This window comes from Camponotus vicinus, unplaced genomic scaffold, assembly GCF_025532165.1.
Source record: "Camponotus vicinus isolate PSW18456_S1 unplaced genomic scaffold, iyCamVici1.0 SCAF_5, whole genome shotgun sequence".
NCBI lineage: Eukaryota > Metazoa > Arthropoda > Insecta > Hymenoptera > Formicidae > Camponotus > Camponotus vicinus.
The window spans coordinates 20,180,996-20,196,994 of record NW_028141977.1 but is presented as its reverse complement, the minus strand read 5'-3'; the positions used below and the strand labels follow the sequence as shown (position 1 = coordinate 20,196,994).

Genomic DNA, 15,999 nt, shown 5'->3' with positions numbered 1-15,999 from the left:
CTATCGGCATACGTAAGATATTTACTTATATATATGTAAAGATATATAAGGATGGCAAAATATAATACATCGACGGATTTACGCACCTGCATCTTAATTTGGAAAGAATAAAAGACATTTTTTTCAGCAAATTATTCAAAGTTAATAATTTTTATAAATCGGAGATTTTTGAAATGGCAAGCTTTCCTTAAGAATTACTATAATTATTTTTATTATATATATAATAAGTATATTTTTCCATTACATATATTATTGCATTTTTATATTACATTACTACAGATGAATCTTCTACATTATTAAAAAAAATTATTCAATTAAAATTTTTATTTATTTTATATGTATAATTTCCTTATATACACAAAAATATTATATTTACATACAAATTCCAATATTAAAATTTGCAATTTTATTAGATTTATTAAATAAACAAAGATTTGTGTACAGATGTATGAGTAAAACCAAAACAATCATTTTGTTTTTTTTTTCATTATTAATGGTGTATTTTTATGCATGTTTTGTATCAGACACGAATGTCGTTTGATCATTCTTGCTTAAAGGACTATGACAGATTACACGTAATCAAAATTACAGCGCATTTTCTCAACTTCTAGAACCGTCGTACAAACTTTTCTGTAACGATAATAATAAAATATAATTACTTTCTTTCTCCTTGTTCTTGTGCTCTTACTTATCTTGTAAGTAAAGTACGGTAAAATTAAATCTAATTCTTGTCATTTTAATACAATTTTTATGATGAATTATATTTATAATTGCAAGAATATAAATGATGGAAAAATACGAAATAGAACATATATTGTGAAATAAGTACAAACATCAAAATTTTTATTTATTAAATATATTTTCAGATTAAACTTATCGAACTTATTGATAAAATTATAGACCCACCCTCCTATAATTGAATCATTAATAATTCAATTAATTTTCTTTTATAAGCAATTAAAAAAGAATATACTCTTTGTTTGCTCAAGAAATTCAAAATTTATACTATTGAAACAAATGCAATTATACACATGCGAATTATCTTGTTATTTTAGGATAAATTAGAACCAAGAGTGTTTAAAAATTAAAGCGAGAAATTGAAAATTTTGTGCGAATTGAAGATTATAATTCATATATATCGTGTTGCAGAAAATAACCTCTCAAAAACATAAAAGTAAAAATTACTGTGGTACATGCAGTTTTGTAATTGCACTCTATTTTTACATAATTTACAACATCATGCCGTACTCTTTTATTCTGTTTTTACTCTAACGAGTTGGAAGTTGCCAATTATAAATTCCACTTGTGGTTTCGAAATCTCACATATGTAAAAAATGTGCGAGATACAATATTGTTTTTTTTTAGTAAGAATTTATCATTAACATTTCAAGCGTAACAAAATTTTTAAAAAATGTTACCAAAATATTACCAAAAAATGTTATCACCTGAAAAATTTCTTAATCTTTCATTAATTCATTACATTCATCGTAGATCGTCAATAATAATTAATCAATATAATAAAAACTTTTAATAATTAAAATTACAATTTTGGTAATTAAAAGAATAATATATATAAAATTTACTTACTTATATAAATAATAACAAATGAGGAAAGCTATTATTTATTGGATTTCTTTGAACAGCTCCAATCGACTAGTTTGATAAAAGTTATGGAGTGCAAAACTCTTGTGTTTATAATTTCAAAGGTATATAAAATATTTTTAATATACAAGATAAAGGCTAACTTAACCCAGGAGATAAAAATTATGAAAATTAAGAACAGCTAGCAGTTAAACGCATACTCTCTAACACTAGTTTCGTTAATATGTTCTCCTACTTTTCGTACGACGCACGTCGCAGCCTGTCGCAGTATTTTTTTCCCAGATGACACCGGTGACATTCTCGAGCCGTCCAACACGATTCCACAAATTTATCTCGTTCTATGTCCTGATGTTCGCTCGCCGCTCGACTCAGCTCGTTATGTTTGAATTTCAAAAGCGACTCAGCTCGTTAGTCTCTGAGACTTTCTGATCTAGGATCGTCATCTTGTTTCGTTATAAAAGATTCAATATGTATATTAATTAAAATTATCTCTTTTTATGAAATTATATATTAATTTATTATATATAATTAAAATTTTTTATAACATACGTATATATTTATTTTTATAAAATCATACTATATTTTAAATTCCTTATATATTTCTTTTTCTTTAGTTTAAATAAATTTTGAAATAATTTATACATAAAATTACTCTTATATATATAATATATAGGTGTACAGAATTGCGTACACAGAAAAATTTCGTATATATTTTTAAATTAAATATATATATGCAGTGCTACATGTTTTTTCCATCTATGGACATCTAAAATAATAACAAATTTTCTTTTTTAATAAAAACATCAAAAGAAACTAATATTTTTTACTTATATGATATAATTCAGCGTTATATTAAGATCAAAAATACAAATTTCTTTTTCTGAATTAAATCTGTTATACACATATATATAAGGCTAAAATATATGGAGATATCTATAGAAATATCTATAGAGAAAATATAAAGAGAGAGAGAGAAAGAGAGAGGAGAGGAAGAGAGAAAGATGTTAAGAAGGAAAATCTACTGTTGTTGTTTTAAATGGCTATGTATGGAAAAAGGTAAAGAAAACATACAACACCGTGTATATGTGTTTAATTTAAAAATATATCTGAGATTTCTCTCTGTACAAAGAATGTTACCAGGGTTTTGCATTTTCCTGTATTTTCTCTTTTTCTTGCTCTGTATTTTTCTTCTTCGCGCGCACAGCTATTACATGTCTTTTCTTGTTATTAGATCTCTTTTTTGCGTATCTCAACGAGATGTAATAATTTGTCGTATATACATCGGTACTTACGATAATTAATACCTATGTGTTTTCTCTCTTATTAGCGTCTCTTGTAATTAAGTAGTATACCGCGCGTTGTATATTTCATGGTGAGACGTAATGAATTAGCCAGCTTGCTAATTACAATTACAAATAGTACTACGCGACCTTCTCGCCAACCTCGCCGAATGTCGCTATAACGGCGTTTTGCTTTTCTGGTGATTCACCCTTCCTTACTCTTGCACCTCTCTCTCTTTCTCTCTCTCTCTCTCTCCTTCTCTATATATATACCATATCATCTCATAACATGCAAATAAGTGCACAGAATTTCACGGAGTGTGAGAATTGGTTCAGTTTCCTTGACGTTTTGAGAAGCTGGTTATAATGATAGCTTCGCGATTGAAAGGGAACTTTGCGAATGTAATCTGATTGTCGTCCTTCGACCGTCAGAATTGAGATAGTCGAACGTTTCCTGAATGTTTACGTTGTTCATGACATGTTTTTCGTGCCAAGTCACATGTATTTTCGGCATGAAGCTCGAGATGTCCATAAAGAATACGACGTTACAGAAACCGCGGATTGCACTTTGCATTCGGTTCATAACTTGACGGGTGTATGCACAAATCAGAGTTATTTCTGCATCCGTATTCCGTGATAGAGTTGTCGACGGCAACAACTGTGTTTGTCTCACGAAATGCCAAGCGAGTTTTGTTACTGACCTTTCAAATTGATGTTCTTCGCGAATGTGTATCGCTAGAGAATAAAAAGACTTGCTACGAAAATTGAGTAATATTATAAATATTTAAAAAATAAGTTAATGTTATAATCAATTTTATAATATTTATTGTATAATTATATAATATTAGTTAATTAACCTGCTCAATATTTAGCTTTTCATATACATTAAATATTTTGGTATTATATTTTTATGATCAGATATGTCGTGAATTTTATAATTTTCGATATGTATATCACTTTATATCACCGTAGAAAATACTCGAGCAAATATTGAGCTATATTTTTGCCTCTTTCAGCGAATTGAAGCAACTATGAAACATTCAAGAAGCTCAGCTTCTTGCTTTATCTTATCGATAGATTTACTTTTTCTTTAGATCGAGTGAAGAGGTGTACAAGGTATACATTTTTAGCAAGATTTGTGTTTATCTGTTATTAGCTTCTCTATAGTATATGCCTTCGTAAGTTTGTTTGCACTTCCAACAATCTCTGTTATAATTTTGCCGACACATTAATTTTCTTTCTCTCTCTTTTTTCTTTTTCTGTTGATCTTGTTATTCAACGTTAAAAAAGAAACTTTCTTTATTCCCATTTCTTTATTATTATCCATCATTTTAAAAAATTGATTGCTTACTGTAATTTGATAGATTAAATTTTTTATAAAAGATTACGCGACTTTCTTTTTCTTTCTTGTTGATGTATAATTTGTTAAAAATAATTACCAATTTTTCAATGGCTCTCATTGCTTTATTTCATTTTATATTTACATTTAAATTTTGCCCTGGGAAAACATAACGCGTTTTCCATCCACTTGTCTGATTTCTCTCCCTCTATTCTAGATGGCAAGAACTTTAAGAAACGAATGTGCGATCTCTTCTTCCTTCCGTGGCGCATTCATTTTGTAACATGCTCGTTCCTTTCGTTGTATTTTGCGGAGTAGCCGCAGCTGCTGGCCGAGGGAAAGACCGATAAATCTCAAGCTGCAACCGCGGAGACCGTTGTAATAAACCACCAGAGCGACGAAAGCCGTCGTCACTACCTCCGTTTCCCTTTACAAGTATTAAGGATGCAAAAACGCACATTTCAAAATTTACGGAACATTGTTCAAGTTTCAGCATGACACTTCTCCTATCTTTCGTAAAATTTTGCGATATAAAGAAAACTTCGGAGACACACGTTATGTTATCCAAAACTTTGTTCCAGTCTAGTGAGGTCCTATGTTTGGGGGAAAGGTACTTTTCTCGATTACAAAAATTAAGAAAATTTTTTTTCCGCTACTTTAAAACAAACGAGACAAGACTGCTATTAATAAAGATTGTGAACTTTATTACCTATCAACCGTGAACAATCTCCATTTGTAGCTCTTTGTGTTTGTTTTCCAGCAATCGAGAAATGTCACACGCGAGAAATATAGACATGGAAAATTTCCAAGACAATCTATACATTTGTTATTACCGAATAGCACTTTGGTTGGAAGCTCGATAGCTCTGCACTCAATGTGCGTCCTACATCCTCGTGCTGTGGAACTTGTTCGGATAAATGTACAATTGAATTTCGTTCTTGAGTGTATGTGTGTATGTCCACTGTGAGAAACTTTGTTGTAACTGAGAAAATGTATCTTTCATCGATTTCTATCCATTCAATAGTATATAACCAGGCGAGAAGATATCCTTAGCACTGTGTGAGACAAAGTTGTATGGCTCACTAGCTGACTTGGAAGTAACGACTGCGATTGGCAACGAACCATTTGAATCTTTATATTCTACATTTTCCTTTTTCTCATCTTCGATTCCTGTAATTTCTGTTTAAAGTATCATCTTGCGCATATTGGTAAAGATAAGAAAGATAAATTTATTTCATGTTATTATTATTTTTTTTCGATAAATAGCAAATTTAACCATATTTATTTAACCATAATATTGGCAAGCACAATTAAAATTAAATTATCTTCTTAAGATCTTCAATTAATGCATTACCAATTCCAATATTAATGGACGTAAAATTGTTATTTTCTCTCGCATTTAATACAAGCTTCCCACTTAAATAATAGGCGATATTTTATTGTGTAAATAAAAGTAATAAAAGCAAAAATGCAAATAATGAAGGGAGAGTTTTATCGACTATGATTAAACTATAAAGAACGGTGTGTTTATTGTACAATCACATAATATCGACTTGTGTGATTTGTAACTCGAGATATGTCATTCAAATATTTTTCGAAGCATGAAATAACGAATAAGGCGAGAAATTTATTAATTAACAATAGAGAAACGCGACAGCTGTACAGATCGATATATGATTCAACTCAAATATGTAATATAAAACGTATTATCGAGCATTTCTTTTTTTTGGAAAAATTTAATAAATCATTTATATTTACATAATGTTTCTCTGTAATTCTCTGATTACATATAATTTTACAATGCAAGAATTTTTAATGTTATATTCGAAAAAAAAGAATCGAAGATTGATTTATATATAAGACGAGTTTTTTGTATTGTGTTTCATATCTTGCAATTTATGCATAGCGATAAATGTGTTTTTTTGCTTTCGCTTTTTTCTCTATCAAATATACTTTTTCGCGAGTATTCAATTTCCACTCATACTTGTAGCAAATCTATTTGCAGCATATCCGCTTACATCTGCATACCGTGAACTAAGCGGAAAAATTTTATCTTAATCCAGTTCGATATCGAAAACTTACTTTAACCGCTGATAAAATATTTCTTGTCGATTTGATACGAATTTTTCGTATAAGAACCGAGAATATTATAGTTATCTGTTCGTGAAAACTCGGAGGATTTCTTCGAGCTTGATTTTTCTAATTGGATGAGCTTTTTGATAGAACTAACCGTGAATCAATTAACTTCTTTAACTTCCTATCTCTTATAAGTCTATATCAAGAAATAGAACTATAATAGATAGATTTAAATAATTTTTTAAAATTAATAAATAATATACATATCTAAATTCTCTTTTTTTCTCCGCTTTGCCTAATAAGGAACTATTTTTAAATGTATTTTTTGGAATATATTTCTATTTCGGACGAATTAAATATTAATAAGAAATAAAAAAATGATTAATATGTCTATTTAATATATCTATTTATTATAGATTTTATATATTTATGCAACAAACACGTATCCGATTAATATTTTATCATCTAAAGTATATTTTAATTTACTACAACAAAATTGCAATTATATGTAAAATACTAATTAGCATTGCATATTCAATATTTTTAATATTTTTTATTTTTAGATACCCGTATTTTTTTTCTCTTCTTTTTTCTTTTCTAATTTTTTTCTTTCTTGGCTTAAAAAATATTTAATACCTACAAAAAAATCTTTTTTTGAAATTTTACACACACACATATATAACCATAGAGATAAATAATCAAGAATTAGTTCATAATAAATTTTTCCATATCGTAGAATTTAGACTATATTTCAATTTGACAATCACTGCTTTTATCGAAGAATTAGATATTTTCTTCTCCAGAAGAAATTTCTAGCCGTCTTTTGTATACCATCTTTGTTACTCGTCCTTGAGACGTTTCCTGATCCTTGAATTCCCAACTTTTGTTTTGCCATGTTCGAGCTACGTTTTCGTTTCCGCTTTTCTCTTTTTCAGCTTTTGTTCCTTGTTCGCTTGACATCGTTCTTCTTTTCGGACTCATTCTTTTATCACTTTTTCATACTGAAAAGTGGTATCGGTTGTAGTACGTTTTCTGCTGGACAGTCGTTCTCGACAATCGATGTTCGCACTAGAACGACAGTCGTGTTGAAATTTCATTTGGAGCGGAACTCATTATTTCTTATTTTACAACAATCTAGTATATTATTCCATTACCAATCATACATTTTAGATTACGTAGATATTTTAAATTTTTGAACAATTTTCAGAAATTCTTATAATCTTTTTTTAAATTTTTATCATTTAATTTATAATTATAATTTAATTTATATGATACATTCAGTATGAAATTTGTAGTATAATGTATATTTATTACATTTAAAATATATAATAAATACAGAATACACAAGTAAAAATATATAAAATATATTTTAATTGATTAATAATGACATATTTTTCGAGTATCTATATCTAAAGTCTGTTATATGTAAGAAGCACGCATTGTTATCAATTCTGATTTTTATATTAATAATAGACAATATAAAAATTTTGAAAGATGGGTTTTTTTAGGAAACCCTATTTCATATAAACATCTATTTCATATAAAAATAACCGTTTTATTTCTATGTGAGTCCAGCCTTATTCTTGATTTTGCTGAATTATTTGATATAAATTTTATACGGGACACGGCGCCAAGATCTTCCGACAACGAAAGGAGTTTCGCCGGACTTTCAGGAATGTCTTTTATACGATCAATTTTCGTGTAGATGGTTGAAACTTTAGATGGCCTATAGTGATACAAGGAGATAGCAGGAATTGTTTCTCGTGTAACGTGCGAATATCTTTCGATAGATGCATAGCACTAACAGAGACCTTACAAACATTGCAGGAGAAATGATCTTGCAATTAATTTTGCGAAAAAATCTCAGGAAGAAGAATGGAAGATTGCATTTTAATTAAGCGGTAGTTGTTACGCTTGCTCGTGCATTTATATTCTTATGATTATAATTGTCATGTTTCATCAAAAGTATAATTAAGAATATTTAGGAAATATATGTCTAATTTTTCACTGCAATACATATTTATGCATATAATCATTAATAAGAAAAATTTTTTTTTATATATTAAATATTTATATATTATCGTATATAATATTTATATTGTTGCGTTGTGCAACTGATGTTTTTTTTAAACATTGCAACTAATATTCAATATATATTACTCATCCTATGATTATTTCCATAACTTCCCGATATTTCTTTTAAGAATTTTTAGTCATTCTATATTGGCAGCTCACTCATTTTGAATAACATTGAAGAAGGATGGCTGAAAAGTAAAAGCTGAAGAGTTTTTATTACAGTCATCCTGTTTTCATTCAAAGAAACTCTCGATCTTTTTTTTCTCCCCCAGTTTTTGTTTCGCGAAAGATGGTGGTGATTAGACGAATTGCCGCAGAAAGAGATGGGGGAATTGCGGAAAGCGCGGAAATACGAAACTTAGGTCCTAAGACTGACAAAAGACAGAGCCGTGCTGTATTATTATGCACAACTATGTCGATATTTCTACCTTTTCGCGATGCCTCCCAGCAGACGGAAATAAAGAAACCCGAGTCGAATATCGAGGGGGTTGAACGATAAAGGGAAAGCAAAGAAGCGCGTCGCCCGATATAACGTATCAACGTTACTCTGTGAGCAGAATTTTTTGTTTAATGCAGTACATGAGATAGTACACTCTGTTCTTTTTATCGAGAGAATGACATTTGAAGTTCGCCAGAGATACTCGATCTGAGAGAAGTTTTGAAGAAGCCATTAATATCGGAGCTTAAGTTGTGAAAACTCTTATATGATATCGAAATTTCAAGAGAAATAGAGAAAAGTGTCTCTCTCATTCTATATTATTACATATACAGTTAATGTTACATACGTCTGAGTTGTTGAAGAAATATTGTGATTTTAAATATATGGTTCATAAAAGGGTGCTGTCTGCGTGCTAAGTGATTGAAATGTTTCATTTTACCCCACGCAAAAGTGTTCAACCAAAATCACGTGAATAATGCTTGTATATATATTTCGATAGTACTGCTTGAATTCGATAAAAGTCCGATATTTTATTTTATTTACGCGCTATCGCGCGTATAAGCGCATTATTGGCTACGTACAGGTGGCCATAAAACGCGTTCAATATTACGGACGGGAATGCGACGAAACCGGAATTCCATGGTCGTAAATTTTTGAATTAATAAATAATGGCAATGCGCACATGTGTGATTGCGATCGCGAACGACAAGGGTAGTGCCCACCTAGATTACGAGAGCCGCCGTCACTAGAAATAACTTAACTAGTCGCAAATGCACATGCACTGACTACAATAAGACTGGTTGGCGTGGCGTGACTGCGGTCAAGAACCGACCTCGTCTCGGAAGAGAGCACATCGCGACAGCGAATAGTCCTTGTAAAACAATAGCATTCAGAATTCTCTGTTGGATTGTTTTATCGTGCAAGCGCATTAAATATTAATAAATGCAACCTGATTTCAATATGAATAATTCTATTTCTCACTCTACTATGTAATTTTCTATGCAGTCTTGATAGCTACTTGTCTTAATAATTGAAGCGGTTTTTGTGCTATTACATAACGCGAATATATTAAGTCTAAATATTTTTATTTCTTCAAATAAAATTTATACGACTAATAACCTTTAATTCTATTGTCTTTAGTATTCAATATTATTTCATAAATTACATGTATTTTACATGTTTTTAAATGATATTTTTTTATATCGATCTTTTAAATAATAATTTGTGTTTTTGATCTTTTATGAAAAATCTAATTTATTTATTATATTTTTAAAAAATGCAAATTTTATTTATTATCGCGAGATGTAATTTTTTTATGTTTTTTTGAATACATTCCTTTGTGTGATAAAAAAAGATTTCTTTCTTATATTAAAATAATTTCTCACGGACCGACTATAACTCAAATATATGCCTCTACTATAATTAGGACTTTCCATTCCATCTTATTCATTTCTATCATTCGCGTTTTTTTGTAAATTGGATGCTAAGAATTACTCATATCTCGTGCTTGTTTACACTGTGATGGAAAGTTAAGAGGCTTAGATGCTAGATTTCCATTGAAGCGCCAAGTAATCAATTTTGTTGACCTAGAAAGTCAAAAGGGCTTCGTTTACTTGCCGTTTCTCGCGCTCTTCTTTCGCTATCCGTTTCTTTCGTTGATGGGCTCCATCCCATCCTTCTTATGTGTACCCTTGTGAGAATACCCTTCTTTTTCTCTCGGCGCCGGTTTCTTCGTTTATCCACCTGTCTTTCTCGTTTCCCCTGCTTATCTCTGTCCATCCCTCCATTTTCAGCTCTGCAGCGTCTTCATCCACCGGAACAGCGTCTGGATCTAGTGCACAGATATGGTAGTACAGTTAAAATCAGGCAGTGACCGAAAACTTCAATATTCCGGTTCTTGCACCGAGAAGAGAAGACCGGAAACGTAGGTGAAAGATATCGGCAGCCGTTAAAAGTAAAAATCGTATAAATAAAATGGAATCGAAGGTCGTGGAATGCTTTTGATACGCGGATCAGACGTCAGGATGATGTTATGTGCAGCACTTCAAAGTCATCTAAGTCCTCGTATAATGTCGCACATCGACAACTTTCATTTGAACGTATATCGCAAGAAAATACCGATTTATGTGTTCGCAAGTGTGTTTGCTATAATATTATTGATCAATATTATTATCAATAATATCACATCAATAATATTAGTTGAAAATATTATTGACAATATTATTGATGCACCAAATAATATTCTTCAAATAGTTTTCTGAAATTTGTCTTTTTTCCATTAACAAAGATTCGATAATATGAGAATAAAAATTATATTGATATTTCCTGATGTTTTAGTAAAAATTAGTATATATATTATAAAAATTTACGTGTATATATAATATCTTTGCGAAGAAATGCAATTTCTAGACTCGAATTTGAATTTAAAATATGCGCGCACGAAGAAATTAATAAAGCGATTTCTTTCTTTTCGTCGTCGACGTTCATGAAGGAACATTTAATACTTTCAGCTCGGTTATCATTGTACCATCTTCAGCCATTGTCGGTAGACTTCTGTGTTTTCGCCCAACTTTTATATAAGCGTTTGTCCCCTCTTTTAATCCTCAGCACTTTCCATCTTTCCTCTTTTCTTCTTCGTAGAAGGTACGATTACATGCACACAAGCTCTACTTTACTTCTCGTTTCTTCGACTTAATTGCTCACTCAAGTGGTAACTTTCCACGCCAATTTATTTACACTTGAGATGATATTAGTGACATCATTGTATGAATTTTTTCATCTATACATTACGCAGAATTAATTTTTGTCTATAAAATGATCTTTTTCTTCGAAATATTTAATATAATTATAATGATCATATTTAAATAGTTAGTATTTGAAATTTATGTGTAAAAAAATTATAGAAATATTGAAAAAAATGAAATAATTGGTAGCTTCAATACGTGTTATAAGTAAAATATGCGCATTATATTGACAATGAGATAAACCATACTATATTTTGTCTGTATTAAAGTTAAAACAAAGATATAAAAATCATAGCTAGATTTATATATTCGAATAAAAGCATTTTTTTCTCATAGAAATTGACTTTACGAAAGTCTGTAACTAATGTTTTATTGATGTCGGGAACGGCTATTGGCATTGAACGGCAGTTGGAATGAAGAAAAGTAAAAGTTTTTCGCGGTAAGACCGTCTGAATCTTTAAGAGTTTAATCGTTCCCTTCGTCTGTCCGTTGCAATCATAGATATCATTGGGGATTTATAGTTCGACCTTTCCGGGCTAAAACGGGTCTCGCATTACCCAGGACGATAGTCGGGGAGCATAAAGTCAAGGGTCCGGGGCTTAAATCGAATTTACTTCGATATCGAATTTCGCCGGAAGTAAGATCCCTAGTGTATTGTCTTGTGAAAGACCGGAGACAATATCGCTAGAGTTACTGATCGAAGAAAAGTATTGTTTGAATTTACTTTACAACGAAGTCAGCAAAAAGTAGCCACTGTGGCCACAAGTGGATAAGAGATCAACTGTCGTGTCGAAAATTTTTTTAAATCGAGCTTTTTTTCACTATTGATTTTATCATCTATTCTTAGCATCTATTCTTATCATCTATTCTTAGAAAAGCTTACAAAACTAATACTGTTTTGCTTCATCTATTTCGTTACATAATATAAAATTTTAATAAAATGAATTACAAAGTGAGTAAAATGACAATGTTATTTGATTAACATAATGAATCAATTATGATGTTTAATTCAATGTAAAGTTAAAGAATTGATAAGGTACACTAGCTAATTGCGCAGTTCATGATTTAGTTCACAATAATTTAAAGTTAGTTATATGAAGAAAGTTAATATATATACACATATACGCATGCAGATATATATCTATATATTTAATTTCATATAAGGAATTTAAACACACGAAGGACAAATTAAATTTACCATGACATTGCCATCTTGCGAAGGAGAATAAAAGTATGAAATAAATAAGATTCCATTTTACTGATAATTGCAGCAAGCAGAAATCTTCTATACCGACGTCCAATGCATTTTCTGACAGAAAACACATTTCACGATTAAAAATATGTCTTTATAGCTGTGTCGATAATTCAGTTTTCCGAATGCTTATTTTTTTATTTATTTATTCTTACAAGAAGTAAATGACAAGAAAAAGTAATAAAAAAAACAACAAAAATGCTCGAATCATAAACAATTAATAATATCATTTATTATAAAATTTTTAATAAATAAAATAATCTATCTTAATACATGAGATATTCTGAAATAATTATTTTTCTTTTTTAATATAGCTGCTTGCTTTAAACTAGAAATCATAATCAAAACTGTGTTCAAGTGCATTTAATCAAGTAAAATTTAAATCATTATAGAATGATATTATTTGTCTCAATCAATTATCACAAAAAATTATTTGTTCCTATATTAATATACCTTTATTACGTGTATATTTTTATATATGAAAATGTATATATGTATATATCTATGTATGTGATTACTGTCGCGCAAAGGAAAGCATTATAATATTATTATTTTTATATTATGATAATATACAATTATGGTAATATAAGGATAATTAATGTATGCATTCCTCTTTATTCTCTTGTACATTATTCGAAACACGCCTCGCAATGCAATCACGTAAAGTAGAAATAGAAACTGAAACATGTGACGCTTTATCTTACATCTATTATATGCGCATACATTTTAAACTATTTTACTATATTTATTCTTGTCGGAGTAGAATGCATAATCATTCGTTTCCCTGCGCCTAACCTTGAACTACGTTTGGCGCCAAGGAATTTTTAAGTCACTTGAAGATTCTCATTTACGCCGGTAGACTTCAAGAATATGTAAGTAAAAAAGTGTAGCAAGTAAATAGATTTGATTCTAGAGGTATATAATAGTCTCTAATAGTCGTCTGGTGTCTGCTATTGTATTGGTATCTTGATTAAAGTATAAGAATCATTTATCTTATAATTATCATATTTCAAGTTATTATTATAAGATTTAAAAATCGGACTTAAAGTACATATGAAATATAAATCGTGCAGGCAATATTTCAACTTTTATTCTAATTTGATATGAAAATTATATACACATATATTCTTAAAAATTATTAGAAGATTAAATTCGACCGAGAGTGAAAATGGATAGAATGCGAATCGTACAATGGATTTGATATTTCGTGAAATTACCAACATATATTAATTCAGCATTTAAATACCTTTTTTTGACAGTCTTCTTCCATCCACGACATTGTTTCTTTATCAACCTTTATATAAGATAATTAATATAATAATAATATTTTGAGGAAGAAGGGACCCGTAAAAATTCGTGTGCACCTAACGTACACCTAACGTAATCGTGCGTTGGAGCGGATGCCCGCGAGAAGCTGGCAGACAGGCAGACAGGCAGGCAGGCCTGCCAAGCAGGCAAGCAGGCCTGCCAGGCAGGCAGGCAGGCGGCAGGCGGTGGGGTGGGGGGGGGGGGGGCCGGCGCGTGGGGCTGCGCAGGTCACGACTGTCAGTCTGTCGCCAGCGCTCCCGCGGTGAGGACTGTATCGCGCGTCGTACTTGTCCGCGTCCTCGCGTGAACGCATATTTCCGCAAAAATTTGCATTAATGTCACGATCGCGAAGCCTCGAGAGGAAAGTCGCGTTACCGCGACTTGCCGCGGTATCGATACGTCAATCTTCCTCGCGTAACTTTCGATTTTCACTCCGTGCGGTGTAATTTCGCGCGCTCGCGTCCCGTGTGTTTCTGATTTCGCGTGTGCGTTGCTCGCTGATTTTGTCGCCGAGTTTCCGTCTTCCGCGGATTTTCGCGCGGAAATCATTGTTCGCTGTTTATTCCGCCGGCAGTGTGTGTGCGTAGTGAGAGAAACGTGTCGTGTTGCCTGTGTGCTCTTTGGATTACTGGAGGCGCATCCAGCGAGTTGGAATTCGAATTCGCAACGCTCCAAAACGCAGGTATGTCACGTGACGACCGCCCGCTTCGCTCGCGAGAATCATGGATGCGTGTACAACTTCTCGTTGTTAATATGTAAAATGAGAGTGCAGTGGGTGGAACGAAATTTTGTTTTGGCGATGTGCACAGTCACTGCTCCGAAATAGGAGAGTTGTGTTGCTTTCGTTTTCTCTCTTTCTCTCTTTCTCTCTCTTTCTTTTTCCCGCTCCTCGCGTGCAGCGTGCAAGCCTCGCGCTTCGATGACCGTGGGAGCCGCGCGCATTTTGAAGCGAACGTGCCACGAATCGACGCGTTTATTTATACGATTTCATTTGATGATTTTCAACATCATTACATTCGTTCAACGCGTTCTGTTTCGATAAACAAGGTCCGATGCGATTCACTTCTGCAATGTTTGTCGCTCTCTTTTTAATAACAGTAGCGGTAACGCGCGTCGAAATATGATTTCATGTTTTCCTTACATTTGTAAAGAAATATTTTTTAACGGTATTTAATGAGAACGATATGTATATGTATATATTTCTTATAAATGATATATATCGATAATTACATTATGCAGGTTTATAATGTATTTTCAAATTTTTTAACAAGATTTTGAATTTTTTATTATGCGATCTGGAATTTAATATTTGTTTTTGACATTTTATTTTACATTTGTATTTTACATTTTTTCGAATTTATTGCATTTATTCCTCCGTTTTATTTATTGCATTTATTGCATTTTTTTATTTATTGCATTTATTACTTAAATTTTTCGAATGCACAACGATTAATATTTGTAATGTTTATGGCATTTTTCAACTGCGAATATGTCTGTATTTATGTCCGGTGTATATTAAAAAATGGAACAAAGTAATTCTATTTATAATTTTCCAATTTTAAATTTTAGCTAAAATTTTAATTTTACTTTTATAAAGACTTTTCGGGTATTTTTTTTTAATACAACTGTAATTCAATTTTTGTACTTAAACTACACGCATCCATGTATCCTTGAACGAAGCTGTAATATTTTACGTTTATTTTACGATTATTCGTGTTGAACTCATAACTCGATATACGTCAAAGCTCCCAATAGAATTCTTATGATTGTTATCTAAAAATTATATTTTTAATTTTGCATTTTAATTTTAATAGGAATATATTTGAAAAATACGCATAGATCCATATCTATCATGAAAAAGAATTATCCAGAGTTTATTTAAC

At 31.0% G+C, this 15,999-nt stretch overlaps 2 protein-coding genes across 3 annotated transcripts in view; both read left to right on the top strand.

Annotated features, from left to right (window-relative positions):
- Window positions 1-15,999, top strand: part of LOC145971786 (uncharacterized) — a 261,713-nt gene that overhangs the window by 16,338 nt on the left and 229,376 nt on the right. The window lies entirely within an intron of this gene.
- The window catches only part of LOC145971789 (uncharacterized), a 41,699-nt gene continuing 40,069 nt past the window's right edge, over window positions 14,370-15,999 (top strand). The window contains exon 1 of the mRNA XM_083099842.1: window positions 14,370-14,798. The gene's annotated coding sequence lies outside the window, so the exon portion shown is untranslated. The remainder of the gene's footprint in view (window positions 14,799-15,999) is intronic.